Consider the following 14,110-nt stretch of genomic DNA (forward strand, 5'->3'; position numbering starts at 1 on the left):
GTGCTGACTAGGGGATGAGTCCCAAGGACTCGTGATTCCCCCCCTCGGAAAAATTCATTAATTTTACCTTGCACTGACCCCTTGACACTGGTCCACATCGGGTAAATTTAGGAAGCACCGATGGAGTCATATGCTCCTTTTTTTCACTCCAGGGGTCAAAAGTCACAATCTTTAACAGAGCATAACTCTTAGCACTTTTCTGACCTCGACTGTGCAGTTTATCACTGCTGACCAGTGTGTAAGTGCTTGTGCTCTCTCTTATAAACATGGTAATATTGGTTAATGCCCCACTGGCATATTTAATTTACTTAAGTCCTTACTAAAGTGATAATACAGGTACCCAGGCCCTATAAATTAAATACTACTAGTGGGCCTGGAGCAGTGACTGTCCCACCCACTTCAGTGGCCCTCTAACGATACCTTAGGCCTGCCATTATGGAGCCTGTGTGTGCATTTTGGCCTGCCAATATAGCCCATATGAGAGGCCCAAACGTTCCTTTTTAGGTCGAGGCTACCGTCTCACAGCAAAGCAGTGGGGGGCGGAGCCAAAAATTTAATGACTTCAACAGTGTGGGGCTTTATCACATCTTTCTCTTCCATTGGCTAGCTTCGTAAATGGAGGCTAGCCATTGGAAGAGATGTGTCAACTACTATTTTCCCCGCCTTGATGCGATCTGTGGGTGTTTCGGTCTCTTTTTTTTAAGTCCCGCCCCCACACCCTCCCTCTCGCCGAGGTCCCATATTCTTTTCCCTGGCTTGATGCGATCCGTGGGCGTTGCGTCTGTGTCTGTGCCTGTCTCTCGCCTTCAGCTCTTTCTGGAGCTGCTCGGCTCCGCTCGCCCCCCCTTCCCGCAGCCCTCCTCCGTCCTGCTCTCGCCCCCTCTGCCAGCAGCCCTCCTCCGTCTTGCTCTCGCCCCCTCTGCCCACAGCCCTCCTCCGTCCTGCTCTCGCGCTCCCCCTTCCCTTTGCCCGCATCCCTCCTCCGTCCCGCTCTCGCATTTTTTTTTTTGCGTCACTTTTTTTTTTGTTGCAAAAAGCTTGCCTCTGACCCACTGGTGCGTGCGGGGCGCTGGCCACGAGTGGGTGGAGGACAGGTATTTCAGCCTTCTGAGAGTTAACAAACCAAGTCATTAGTATGCGGATGGCAGAGGGGGTGTGTGCCGGGGAAAGGTTGGTGCACTCGCCTCATGGGCTCAGTCTAATCAGAGCAGCTTTCATTCGCACCCTCCTGGCGCCCCCCAGCAGATGGGGCTCAGTGCAGCTGCTGGCTCGTTTGGTTTAAGGATGTGGCTGCTGCGTCGCGGCTGGTTGGATTGGAAACCGGCGCGTGCCTATTCAGGTCCACTCCTTCAGCAGCCGCTTTGGTAAATTCCTTGCCACTTGATATGGTAATACTCTGCCGTGAAGGCTTTATACCTTCTCCCTGCTTGTGGCTGCCGCTGTTCACTAGTTGCAGATAACCTGCTTGCCTTGTCTGCGTCATTAGAGCAGGGGGAAGAGATGCAGATAGGAGGTGTTTGGGCCACCTGGGAGGAAAGTACGTTTGTGTGGGTCTGTTGCATAGGAAATTTGAGTCATCTGGTCACCTTTAAATTACTGTTGGAATGTGATTCCACGTCGCCAGGGGTATATCATGGGGACAGGTTTGGACTTTAACTTGCTGATGCATTCTGGGAGTTACCGTCTCGGTTCACTTTCACCGAATCCGTTGCAGTAAAATATTCGATTGCACTTGGCTATAACCAAGTCGACCACTGCAAACGTTATCCCTTAATAATATGTGGTAATGGATTTACACCATACAAATTGGGAGCATAGGTTGTCCATGTAAGTGAACCAAGCGTAAATTTACTCTTTCCATTCTGGTACTTGCACAGTGCTTGCACTACGACTGCAGTAGTACAGGTACCCCGCACCCCACCACCCCATCAAAATGTGTCACTTTAATGCACTGCATTCTAACCGGAATTTCACACCTACAACAAACAGAACGCAAAAACGGACTACCAGAACGCAAAAAACGGAACAGGCTTAAATAAGCAACACATAGATGCCATAGGACAACCGAAGTACTACGTATACAGATAATGAACAGTTATGTTATGTGATATTTGTAAAGCGCGCTGACACCGTGGGTTTCCTGGCGCTGTAGGACAGAGACTGAAAACATGCGGAATTAGCAGGGTGGGGGGGGGGGAAGAGGAAGGTTTTGAGAAGCTTCCTGAAATGGAGGAGGGAGCTACTCGATTTGATGGTCAGGGGAAGAGGGTTCCAGAGTTTCGGGGCCAGGAGGGAAAACCGACGGCCATCGAATTTGTTAGTTCTGGTATTGGGTACAGCGAGTGGGCTGAGCGGAGATTACGAGTTGGGCGGTATGGGTTGACGAGTGAAGACAGGAAAGCGGGGCTGGTGCAGTAGAGGGATTTGAACGTGAGGCAGCCCAGCTTGAAGGCCGCCCTTTGTTCTATAGGCAGCCAGTGCAACTTGTGCAGCAGAGGTTTAGCCGACTGCTATTTGGGGGTTTTGTAGATAAGACGGGCTGCTTGGTTCTGCACGACCTGGAGGCGGAGTAGTGATTTAGGGAGTCCGTGATAGAGGGAATTAGAGAAGTCCAGGCGGGATAGTACCAAAGAGATGATTACCTGGGTCAGTGCGGCTGGTGGTAGTAAGTGACTGACTTTGCGGATCTTTCGCTGTTGGAACGTGCAAGAAGAAATCACGGTACCAACTTGAGATCTGAGGGAGAGTTCGGCATTGATGGTCACACCGAGACTCTTTACTGATTTCGCCGGGATTGGGGGGGGAGGCCTAGTTTGATGGGCCAGAACTGAGCGCCCCAGTGAGAGGGGCTGGATCCAGGGAAAGGAGCTCGGTTTTTTCAGGGTTTAATTTCAGTTGATTGCAGTTCATCCACTCCTGGATGTGTAACATGACGGAGTGGAAATTGTCCACGGCGTTCGGGGAGTTAAGTGGGAAGATGATCTGCAGATCGTCAGCGTAGTTATACACTGTGATGTCCCAGTTTTGGAGCGAGTGGATCAGGAGCCGAAGGTAGAGGTTGAATAGTAGGGGTGACAGGGAGGAGCCCTGAGGGACTCCACAGGTCGTGGGGGTTTTGGGCGCATTGTAGGGGCCCAGGCGGACGGCTTGAGTTCTGCCAGACAGAAAGGACTGGATCCATCTGAGGGCAGGGCCCTGGATACCAGCCTGTTCGACACGGTGAAGAAGGATGTTGTGGTCAACCGGGTCGAACGTGGCTGATAGATCCAGGAGTACGAGGGCCTGGGGGATCTCAGTCAGCGTTCCTCCTCAGTGTGCCGAGGACTGCTAGAATGACGGCCTCGGTGGAGTGGGCTGGCCTGAAGCCGGCCTGGTTGGGCTCCAGGTAGAATGAGGTCTCGACGAAATAGGAGAGGCACCGGGTGACGTGGGCCTCCAGTAGTTTGGAGAGGTATGGCAGGAGCAATATGGGGCGGTAGTCGGAGAGTTGCGCCAGGTTTCTTCAGGAGAGGCACTAAGATGGCCTCCTTGAAGGTGCTGGGGATGGTACCCGTGCTGAGGGAACCATTCAGCAGAGGTAAAATGCAGTCGGGTAGATTGTGACAGACGTTCCGTAGGACCGAGGGGGGGCAGCAGTCATTCGGGGAGCCTGATTTTACCCGGGTCGAGAGCTCCGCTAGGGAGGTGGGGGTAAGGGTAGGGAAATTGGAAAAGGACGATGAGTTATGAAGAGAGTCAGGGGCGGGGGTCTGAGGGAGAGGAGGGATGGACTCCTTGATTTTAATGATTTTCTCAATGAAGAAAAGATTGAGAGCATCGCAGGTTCCTTGGGTGGGGTGTCTGACCTGGGAGAGTTCGGTCGTCTGAGGTGAGTTCATTCATGATTTTAAAAACTTCCTTTGATTTGTTGTCCGCGGACGAGAGTCTATTTGAGAAGTGAGCCGATTTGGCTGACGAGATTGCGTTTTTGTAATCTCCGCGGGCTGAGGTGTATTGCAGTCTGTCTGGTTTGGAGTAATTACGTCTACACCTCCGTTCCAGCTGGCGCACCTTCAGTTTGTTTCTTGAGGTCGTCAGAGAACCATCTGTGGGAGTTGTGGTGTCTGGTTGGGGGAATTTGGTAAGGGGGGCAAATTGGTCGCTGGCCGATTTTAGCCAGGTGCCAATGTCGCTTTCCAACATGTCAATATTGGTTAGCGGGTTGATGGCTGGCCGGGTGTCTGATAAGGTCGCGAGGAATCCTTGGGTGTCATGAGAGCTCCATTTGCGTGAGAGGCCGCCAGCCATCTGAGGGGCAGAGGTTCTGCCACTGACATTGAGGGTGGTTTCAACTAGGTGGTGGTCTGACCAGACGCAGGGGGACTCAAGAAGATGCACCATAACTATGTTTGGACTGCTTTAATTTGATTAATCAAGTCAAGCTGGATAATCTATGAACATTTTAAAATAAAATGAATTTACAGTTGAAAAGGTTGTAGCGCAATTTTCTGAGGCAGTGCGAATGGGTTTGCAACATAGTTATGCTGCATCTTCTTGAGTTGATCATAACCCGTGCAACGAGGCGAGGCACGGTCCCAAACTGCACGCAAGATGAGGAATAAAATGATAAACGTGGAAAACAATGTTAAACCGGTGTGCATCAGCGACCTTCATATGCAGACGCAGGGGGAGACAGATGGAGGGGAGTGTTTAGTTTTGGGTCCAGATCTGGTCCAGGATGTGGCAATTGATGTGAGGAGGCGAGGAGATTTGTTGGATCATGTTGAGGTTGGCAAATGCCTCAAAGAGTTCTGTAAAATGCAAATACAATGCTTACCTATGACGTAATGGTGGTTTGGTTTTGTCATCCCCGTACCCCCCACCCCCCCCATCCGGTGCATTGCATACATTCTAATGTAACATTGTCTAACTATTTATAGATAAATAAAAGTTCATGAAAGATCTGGGCCTATTAGCTACAGTGTAAACCGCGTCCTTTATTTGTACCCACCTACCTTAAAAAAAACAAGCATTTGCAATGCAATAGAGCTCGCATTTACACGAGTTCAAGCTATTGGCATTGTAAATGACAATGCCTTTTATTTATGTTTTAAAAACGAAAACAAAAAGGCATTGTCATTTACAATGCCAATAGCTCAAACTTGCATAAATGCGAGACCTATTGCATTGCAAATGCTTGTTAAAACATGTAGGTCACCCTTAGGGTAGGCCCTGGACAGCCTAAGGGACTGGGTGTAATGTATTTAAAAATCAGGATATGTACTTTAAGTTTTATATGCCTAGGTAGTAAAAAAACTTTTGTTTTCACTACTGCAAGACCTATCTCTCCCATAGGATAACATTGGAATTAGCTTATTACAATTTACAAGCATAATTTCCTAATGGTAAGAGATGATTCTTTCAAGTTTGGTGTTCTGTGGAAAAGTAAATTTTGCCATGTTCTGTGTCCCTACGTGTTCCCCATCCTAAGTTATATGTGCATGATTAATATGCCTATGTATTCCCCTCTGATCAGTTAAAGACGCAATTACAGTTGTGTCCATCTCTAGTATGCCAGTTTCCAGTTCTCGTGAATACAACGAATATCAGGCCTATGTAAAGTTATGTTGCCACGTTTTACAGTGTGCACGTTAATGCATTGAAAAGTCCCCGTTTCTAGGCCTCAAAAGGGCCCGGACTCAGATTCAGCTCCTGTCTCCTGAACCCTCTCCGAGGAGCGATACAGCCCCCACCTGTATCCCTGACCCTTCGCTTACTTCATGCCTCGCAGTGCCCGGCTCGGCCTGGCTCTGCCTCCCAGTCTGCCAAGAGTATGTTATGATTCTAGTTATCAGTCCAGCTCTCCTTCTCTGCATTCCTAAGCTACTGAATCGCATCAATAGTTTCCGTCATGGTCTAGCCTTACTGTCTCCATGTAAGAGAAATACTGTATTAATGTTCATAGAATATTCCCCGCACACACACTATATGTAGAATAATGCATGCACCAGTCTTAGTGTCTGTTAGCCTTTCCCCTCCTGACTTTTGGATTCTATCAATATGTTCTCTAAACACCAGATACTAGATATGCCTAGGTACATGTCGCTCTGACATTCCAGACTTATGTCTCCTCTTCTAGCGCAGAAGTCATAGCCCCCAGTTCTCCCTAGTAACACGTCATTGCCCGTTTGCGCGCACCACTAGGTCAGAGGTCCCGGCTCCTTTGGTAGCCCCCTCCATGTTTCCGCCCCATTCATGTCACTTCTGTTACGTTTACATCACATGTCTATGTATACGCCTTGTTCACGCCTTCTTGTTACCTCATGTAGCCCTTATCTTTCGCGACTGCTACAAACCCCGCCTACTGCTACGCCTACTGTACTGAATGCTATGTAATTGTTTTAACTATATATACTTGTGCACTGTTATTAAAAGCTACCCTTATCCGCTATTGTCCCAGATCCTTCCCCCGGCAGCTGCCATCCCTGTTCCCGTAAAGGCTGTCCTGTCCTTTATGCCTATTAAAGCCTGTCAACTTCAGCTACCTCGAATCTTGACTCTTATTTATTGAGCTAAACCGTTTATTGATTATAGTCAAAAATAGATCAGGTAATTAATTATTTATTTACCACATAATGGCGCCCGAATAGGGACTTGCCCTTTCCCCACGCGCCGGTGAAGCCACGTAAGCCCCCTGACCCTCTGCAGCCGTGACGGAACTCTACTGCGCACCGGCAGATATTTCTGCTTCAAGTATCCCTCAGGTCCACGGAGGAGACGGAGGTTGCGGTCCAGCATCCAGACGAGGCGGTGGAGGAACGCGGCAAGTCCCGACCAGAGCCCAAGCCGAGAGTCCAAGGTCCGAGGTATCCGGAGGCCCACCTGTAACTGAAGTCCGAAGTCCGTCCGTCGTCGTTCCAGTCCAGTCCGAGGCCTTCCGTTCTTGCTGCCCGGTGAGTACCGTTGCTGGGGTAGTATCTAGACAGGGTCAATTAATTTGTCTCTGGTCCGTGGGTTTGGGTACGCAAATCCAACACGAAGTGTCCACCTAGGTGGATGCGGGTCCTGACGTGTCTCTTTATGGGACCAGTATGTTCTGTACTGTGTTAGCAGTGCACCTAGTAATTCTAGTAAGTTCTGTTCTCGAGAAATTCATGTGTTCTGTTTTCAGTATTCCAGGTAATATTCTGTCCGAAATTTTATTTTTTGTCATTCAATGTGTTTTCAATGTCGTGGTATGAGTGAGCTGTTTTTTTCAGTCATTATTGTGTTTTTCGTGTATTGTATTGTGCTCAGATTCAAGTCTAGTATGCCTCTGTTCTCAAAATTACGTCAGTTAAAAACTAGAAAAGGTCTGCTCGAGGAAGCAGTTCCTGTCCCGCCTAGGGACAGTCCAGGTCATTTTATGTATCATAAGCATGGCATAAGTGCCATATTATATCTAGACTTATGGGTGGAGTACACCAAGGAATTAGAAGAGAAATATAGATGGCCCGTATCGGGTACATGGGATGCCGAGTGCATCATGCGAGTAGAAGAAGCATTATGGAAAAAGAAAGCCAGACAGTCCCAGAAAGATGCCATCGAGTTATGGCGCAAAGAATCTCACAAAAGAACCGAAAAAGAAATCAGAAAGTCAGAATTAAGTAGAGAATCCTCAGAAAGAGCCCAAGAAAGGGAATTGATCGAAATAGGTGAACGAGTTAAAGCCGAACAGTCAGACAGACAGAGAAATGCCCTTGTTAAGGGTATGTATCCTCTTCTTGCCGAGGGCTTGCCAAAAGCAACCCCAGAAGCATCCAGTAATTTTCCACCACCATTAGTTCCGATTAAGCTACGTCATAAACCGACCGCAGCCGATATTGTTCTCTCGTCCTATTTGGACGACACAGTTCCAGAATATGCAAATTCTGTTCCGCCTGCTCCTGTAAATAATGTAATTCCTGTTCCTCCAGCCACCGGGGCACCCGTTACAGCTCCTGTTACGGCACCCCCGGTCCAGCCCACAGTACAAGTTCCCGCTACATCGGTCACTCTGCCAGCACGAAGAGTATCAGTCGATGATTCCAGTTTAGGAGCCGCGGGGGGAGGTCCTCCGGGAACCCCGCCGCAACACAAACGTGTAACTTTACTTGAATTACATGAACGTGCGTTACAGCGCACGCCCAAACATCAGTCAGTTGCAGATATCAGGCGAGCTCTCACCGAATGCCGTTATGATCCAGTCCCAGGCGATGATAATATGGTCATATATTCATTGCGTGTAAGACGGGTGACCGAGTATTTGGACACCCTACCGAATATGAAAGAAGACCTAGACAGAATATATCGTTTCATCCGTACAGGGGATGATCCAGAAAGTATTGGTGAAATCATGTCTCTAAGGAAAGCTGAGACCCAGCTCATGATATTAAAGTTTCTAATAAATTGTTTAATAAGGGAACAAGATAATCCGGATAAAGATCCGACCGAAATGAAAGTCCTGACTAAGTGGAGTGACCATATAAGTGAAGGTAAACACAGGACACTTGCTAGTATAGAGAGCATGTACAAGAAAATTCGTAAAGAAATAATAAGGTTACACGAGAAACGCAAAGCAGCACAAGTGTCCGAGAAAGAAGACAACTCTTCTACTGAAGAGGTAGACGACGAGAATCCCACCAGAATAGCGTATGTAGGTAGAACTAGACTTCCCGACCGACATTCACGTCCAGGACACAAGAAAGTTTTCTTCCCTCCAGTACCAGAACAAGAGAATCTTGAACAAGTATTTCAAGCTACCGATCACATTCTGAAATCACGAATCGGTTATAGTGAACTTAGTACTATGCATGAACAAGAACTAGTCCGATCAGCAGTCCGATGGACTACTGATTCTACCACTTTTCCAGACGAAATAGTGGCACAAATGTTTCTGAAACTGCCCCCAGCCGAGCAGCGACTGGTGGGTATGTATATGATCCAGCACCTCATAACATTGTATGAGGGTCAGCATACTGACCCCGGTCCGTTACATGATGTTCTGAACGAGTTACTCCAGTATAGATGGAAAGGTCTAGGTACCGATTTAATTAGTGTCATTCTAGAACAGCGCCACAAATACCGAACGTTTCTGAATCCACATTTTGTTCACGTCTCACCTCCAGAAAGTAAACCATTCCACATAGACAGACAGAATCCGTTACGAGAAGTACACCCAGTTAGGACACCGGGTGGTGAACTAGAACGAGTATTTGTTTACACCCCTATTACCAAGATGGAACTCTTAGAGATGAAGAAATTAATTCCCTGTCACGACAAAGATCCAGCAGGGTTCCATAGAGAATTAAAAGATATGCTCCGTATGGGAGAATACACGTATCCTGATATCATTAAAATGTTAAAGGTCCTGTTGCCCGCAGGGGTATATGAAAAACTCAAAGAAAAAGAATGGGAGGTGGGAGAGAAAAAGATTGATTGGACAGCTCTAGAAGCTGAAGATAAAATACGAGTACCAGGTACCGGTCTTGGAGATAAATGTAAAGAATTGCCCGAGTTATTGATTCAGGTCTTGCCAAGGTTACTAGCCACGAAAAAGGAAGACTGGGATGCAATCTCAGCCTGCAAACAGAAACAAGATGAAGATACTAGTGATTTTTATTCTAGATTCGAGAAATGTTTCATTATCAACAGTGGTCTCAAGACAAGTAGCGAGTCATAGCCTCATCTTTTTGTTACTAAACTAGTCGAGAATTCAAGTCCACAAGTTAAAAATCGAGTTTTGAAAGTTGAAAGTACTTGGCAAGCTAATACTCCGTCCCAGATGTTACAGATGCTCCAGTATCACCAGAATAGAATCCGAGAAGAACAAGAACACGAAAGGAAACGTATGAAAGACACGAAAATGAAAGTATTAGTTGCACAATCTGTTTCACAAGACAGTCAGAAAAGAGGTCCGAATCAAGCCAGTCATCCTGCAGCTCCCGTTAAAGGGACTTGTAATTATTGTAAACAGCCAGGTCATTTTATAAACGAGTGTGCAGTTCTGAAACACAATATAGCCACAGGTAAAACTAAAGAGAGACCACGTCCGCCTAGACAAGAACAAGTTTCACAGACTTCTCAGTCACCACAGAATGCACAACAGACCGTTCCAGCACTGCAGCCTATAGCTGCAACACAGCATGTTACACAGCAAATGTACCAGTATGCTCAGACAGAGTATCCAGAGTATCAACAGTATTCATGAAACAGCCTAGAGAGGGAGGTAGGCTTGCCTCTCATCGAGATACCTGTAGATCAAGAGGGTCCCTATGTACACAGTCAAGTATTAGGGAAAGACAGAAAGTTTTTGATTGATACAGGGGCAAGTAGGACTACTATCAGTCATGACGAGGTTCCAGGGGCTCCACTCTCAGGCTCTAGAAATGTTTCCCTTGGGTTTTCAGGAAAGCCAATTGTTAACGAGATTTCAAAACCAGTTATTCTAGAAGTTGGTCCATTGTCCCGAACTACTGATTTGTTACTCACGAAGTCATGTCCAGAAAATGTGTTAGGTATTAAGACACTGAAAGAATTAGGTGCAGTAATATGTTGCTCCCCAGAGGGAGTTCGTTTGTTTTTACGTGACTTTAAAGGTCACTATGTATTACGTGATTTTGATCCAAGATTGTTAAATGTACCGCAGCATTTATGGGCGCAAGGTCCAACTGATGTAGGTTTTATGCAAATCACACCCCATCGTGTGACTCTCAAGCAAGGTGTGGTATTACCACGAATCAGACAGTACAGACTACCGCCTGAGGCTGTAGCAGCCTTATCCAAAATTATTGACGAGCTCATAGCTCAAGGAGTGGTTGTAGAAACTGACTCCAATGTATGTAATTCTCCTATCATTCCAGTCATGAAACGTACTGATCCAAATGCACCTCCAGTATATCGATTAGTGATTGACCTTCGAGAGCTTAACAAATGTATTATACCCCAGTACCCAGTTGTTCCAGATATTTCATCCCTATTGACAGCCATTGATTCCGAAGCTACATTTTTCACTGTCATAGACCTCAAGAATGCATTTTTCAGTGTCCCCATTCATCCAGACAGCCAGTTCCTTTTCGGTTTTTGTTTAAATGGAAGGAGCTATAAATTCACACGAGCTCCTCAAGGTTTCACAGAAAGTCCTAGTATTTATAGTCAAGCACTTAAGAGACAACTAGACAATATTCACATGCCAACTGACACTGCCCTGCTCCAGTATGTCGATGATCTGTTAATCACAGCCCGTTCTGAACGTGACTGCGAGTGAGCGTCACTTACAGTCCTATATTTTCTAGCCGAGATGGGGCACAAGGTGTCCCCTTCAAAGCTTTAATTCTGTGTCCAGCAAGTGGTCTACTTAGGACACTTACTGTCCAAGAGGGGTAGGCAGTTGACACCAGACCGTATCCAGTTAATAGCGAGTCTTCCACAGCCCAAGACCCAGAAGGAGGTACGAGCCTTTATTGGCCTCACTTCTTACTGCAGACAATGGATTCCTCAGTATGCATTTCTAGCCAAGCCACTGATACAGTTAACGACACAGGAGGCAGCCGTATCGACTGTCCTCCCTTGGACATCCGAACATACACTTGCTTTTAATGAGTTAAAGAAAGCCTTATGTCAAGCACCTGTTCTAGCAACACCGAACTACAGTAAGCCTTTTACACTTTTCGTCACAGAACGTGATGGTACCGCATTATCTGTTCTCACACAAGATCAAGCAGGACAATACAAGTCCTGTGCTTATTTTTCAAGCACATTAGATCCAGTAGCCCAGGCTCTGCCTGTGTGCCTCAAGTCCGTTGCAGCCACAGCTCTAGCTATCAGACAAAGTGATTCCATAGTGTTAGGACATTCTCTGACAGTACAAGTTCCACACTCCGTGGAAGTTCTTTTAAACCGAACACAGACTCAGCACTTGACAATTGCACGTTTAACAGGTTATGAACTGACACTGTTCCAGCCACACATAGAAATCAAGACGCTGCAACGTTTTAAATCCTGCTACACTGTTACCGTCTGTTACTTCAAATCCTGCCACACATGACTGTGTGGAAGTAGTTAACACCATGACAAAGACAAGACCTGACAGATATTGCATTACCTAACCCCGACCTGACACTTTATGTGGACGGTTCATGTATGAGAACCAGTACAGGAGAACTAGTAGCCGCGTATGCAGTGACTACTGACACTGGTTATAGAAACACACCGCATTGACACCCTGTCTGCTCAAGCAGCGGAGCTAGTCGCTCTGACCCAAGCCTGCATACGTGCCAAGAACCTGAAAGTAAACATTTATACAGATTCACGTTATGCATTCGGAGTCGTACACGACTTCGGAGTACTCTGGCAGGAGAGAGGTTTTATGACTTCTCATGGAACCAAGATTCAGCATGGTCTCCTTATTCAAGCTCTGTTAGATGCAATACATTTACCGACGGCTATCGCTATCATGAAGTGCAAGGCACATACGAAAGTCACTGACATTATTTCCCAAGGTAACGATCTAGCAGATCGAACAGCCAAGCTCACAGCTCAGACCCCAGACATTCCAGTTAACACGACACAGACATTCACTTCAGATCAGACCACTTGTATGACAGTTAAGGACCCTACACAAGATGTCATAGACATACAGTTACATGCCACTCCTGAAGAAATCAAGAAATGGTCCGAACAAGGAGGGGTCCAGACAGATCAGGGATGGGTAACGAAGGGAAAAGCCACATGGTTTCTCCCCGACTCTATGGTTCAAGTCATTATTAATACCGCACATAGTCCAGCACATTTAGGAGAAAAAGCCATGTTAGACAGTATCCAGAACCTTTGGTTTAACAAGCACTTACGAGCTGCAGCCAAGCAGAAAGTCCGTACCTGTATGATATGTTGTCAATTCAATCCAGGTAAAAGTGTCCCGGTGGAACAAGGTGGATTCCAGCCTCCTGACCACCCTTTTGAAGTCCTCCAGATGGATTATATTCAGATGGAGCGATGTCGAGGTTTCAAGTATGTCCTTGTAGTTGTATGCGCTTTGTCCAGATGGACAGAGGCATATCCAGTCCCAGATTACACAGCCGCGACCACTGCCAAACAGTTGGTTCGTGAATTCTTTCCCCGCTATGGACTCCCTAGGGTCGTGTATTCAGATAACGGCCAGCCATTCTCATCCGAGCTCATGAAGCATGTTTCCCTTCTGTTAGGGTACCAGTGGAAGTTCCATTGTGTGCGCCATCCTGAAGCAGCCGGTCTCGTAGAGAGACATAATCAGACGTTGAAAATCCGTATTGCCAAAATATGTAAAGAAAAAGGTGTAGACTGGCTAGTTGCCCTGCCAGTTGCTTTATTTTTCATGCGCATGGTTGCACATTCCAGATCAGGTCTGTCCCCGTACGAGGTCGTATTCGGCGGCCGCCCCCCAAACATGTGGGGTACACCTAGACCCCGCAGTATTACAGATGTTTCAAGTAATATGCTGACAGATTACCTAGCTTCCTTGATGTCTGCCCTACACTCTTGTCGTTCACAGGTTGCCGCCGCATTTCCAGACAACACTGAAGTGAAACCGCATGAGGTCATCCCCGGGGATCTCGTTTTGATAAGGAACTTTGATCGTTCAAGTCCGCTGGAGCCCCGCTGGAAACAACCTCAACTTGTCCTCTTGACCACCCGTACGGCCGTGAAGTTGGAAGGCCGTAAGGGGTGGGTTCACCTGTCTCACGTCAAGAAGTTTCATGGACTCCGAGAAAAGACTTTTGCCAAGAACATTTTTAAGGACTGCCAAAATTCTAAAGACTGCCCTATTCTCAAGGACTGTCCCGCTATTGACTTTGAAATCAAGCCTTCCCTGTTAGAGAAAACTCCGCAGCAGGAGTATAAGTTAAAACTCAGGTCTAGTAAAATAAGTCAGCCAGTTTAATTGTCTAAGTCCCCCTCGGGTGAAACGGTTAGACAGGTTTCTGACATGTATAAGATAGACCCCCATAGAGAGAGAGTTAGTGAAAACTCTAAAAGTTGCATTATTATTTTATGTTTTCTGCTATATCTAAGCCTTATGGTAACCTGCACAAGTTATGCTTTTTATTTATGTTTTCCAGTTTCACATGTACACATG

General features: G+C 46.8%; 1 protein-coding gene across 1 annotated transcript in view; it reads right to left on the reverse strand.

Moving 5' to 3' along the window:
* The window catches only part of LOC144817756 (sialoadhesin-like), a 252,600-nt gene that overhangs the window by 139,590 nt on the left and 98,900 nt on the right, over nucleotides 1-14,110 (reverse strand). The gene's annotated exons all lie outside the window — the stretch shown is intronic.

The sequence above is a fragment of the Lissotriton helveticus genome, chromosome 2_1 (assembly GCF_964261635.1).
Source record: "Lissotriton helveticus chromosome 2_1, aLisHel1.1, whole genome shotgun sequence".
In the NCBI taxonomy this organism is placed as follows: domain Eukaryota; kingdom Metazoa; phylum Chordata; class Amphibia; order Caudata; family Salamandridae; genus Lissotriton; species Lissotriton helveticus.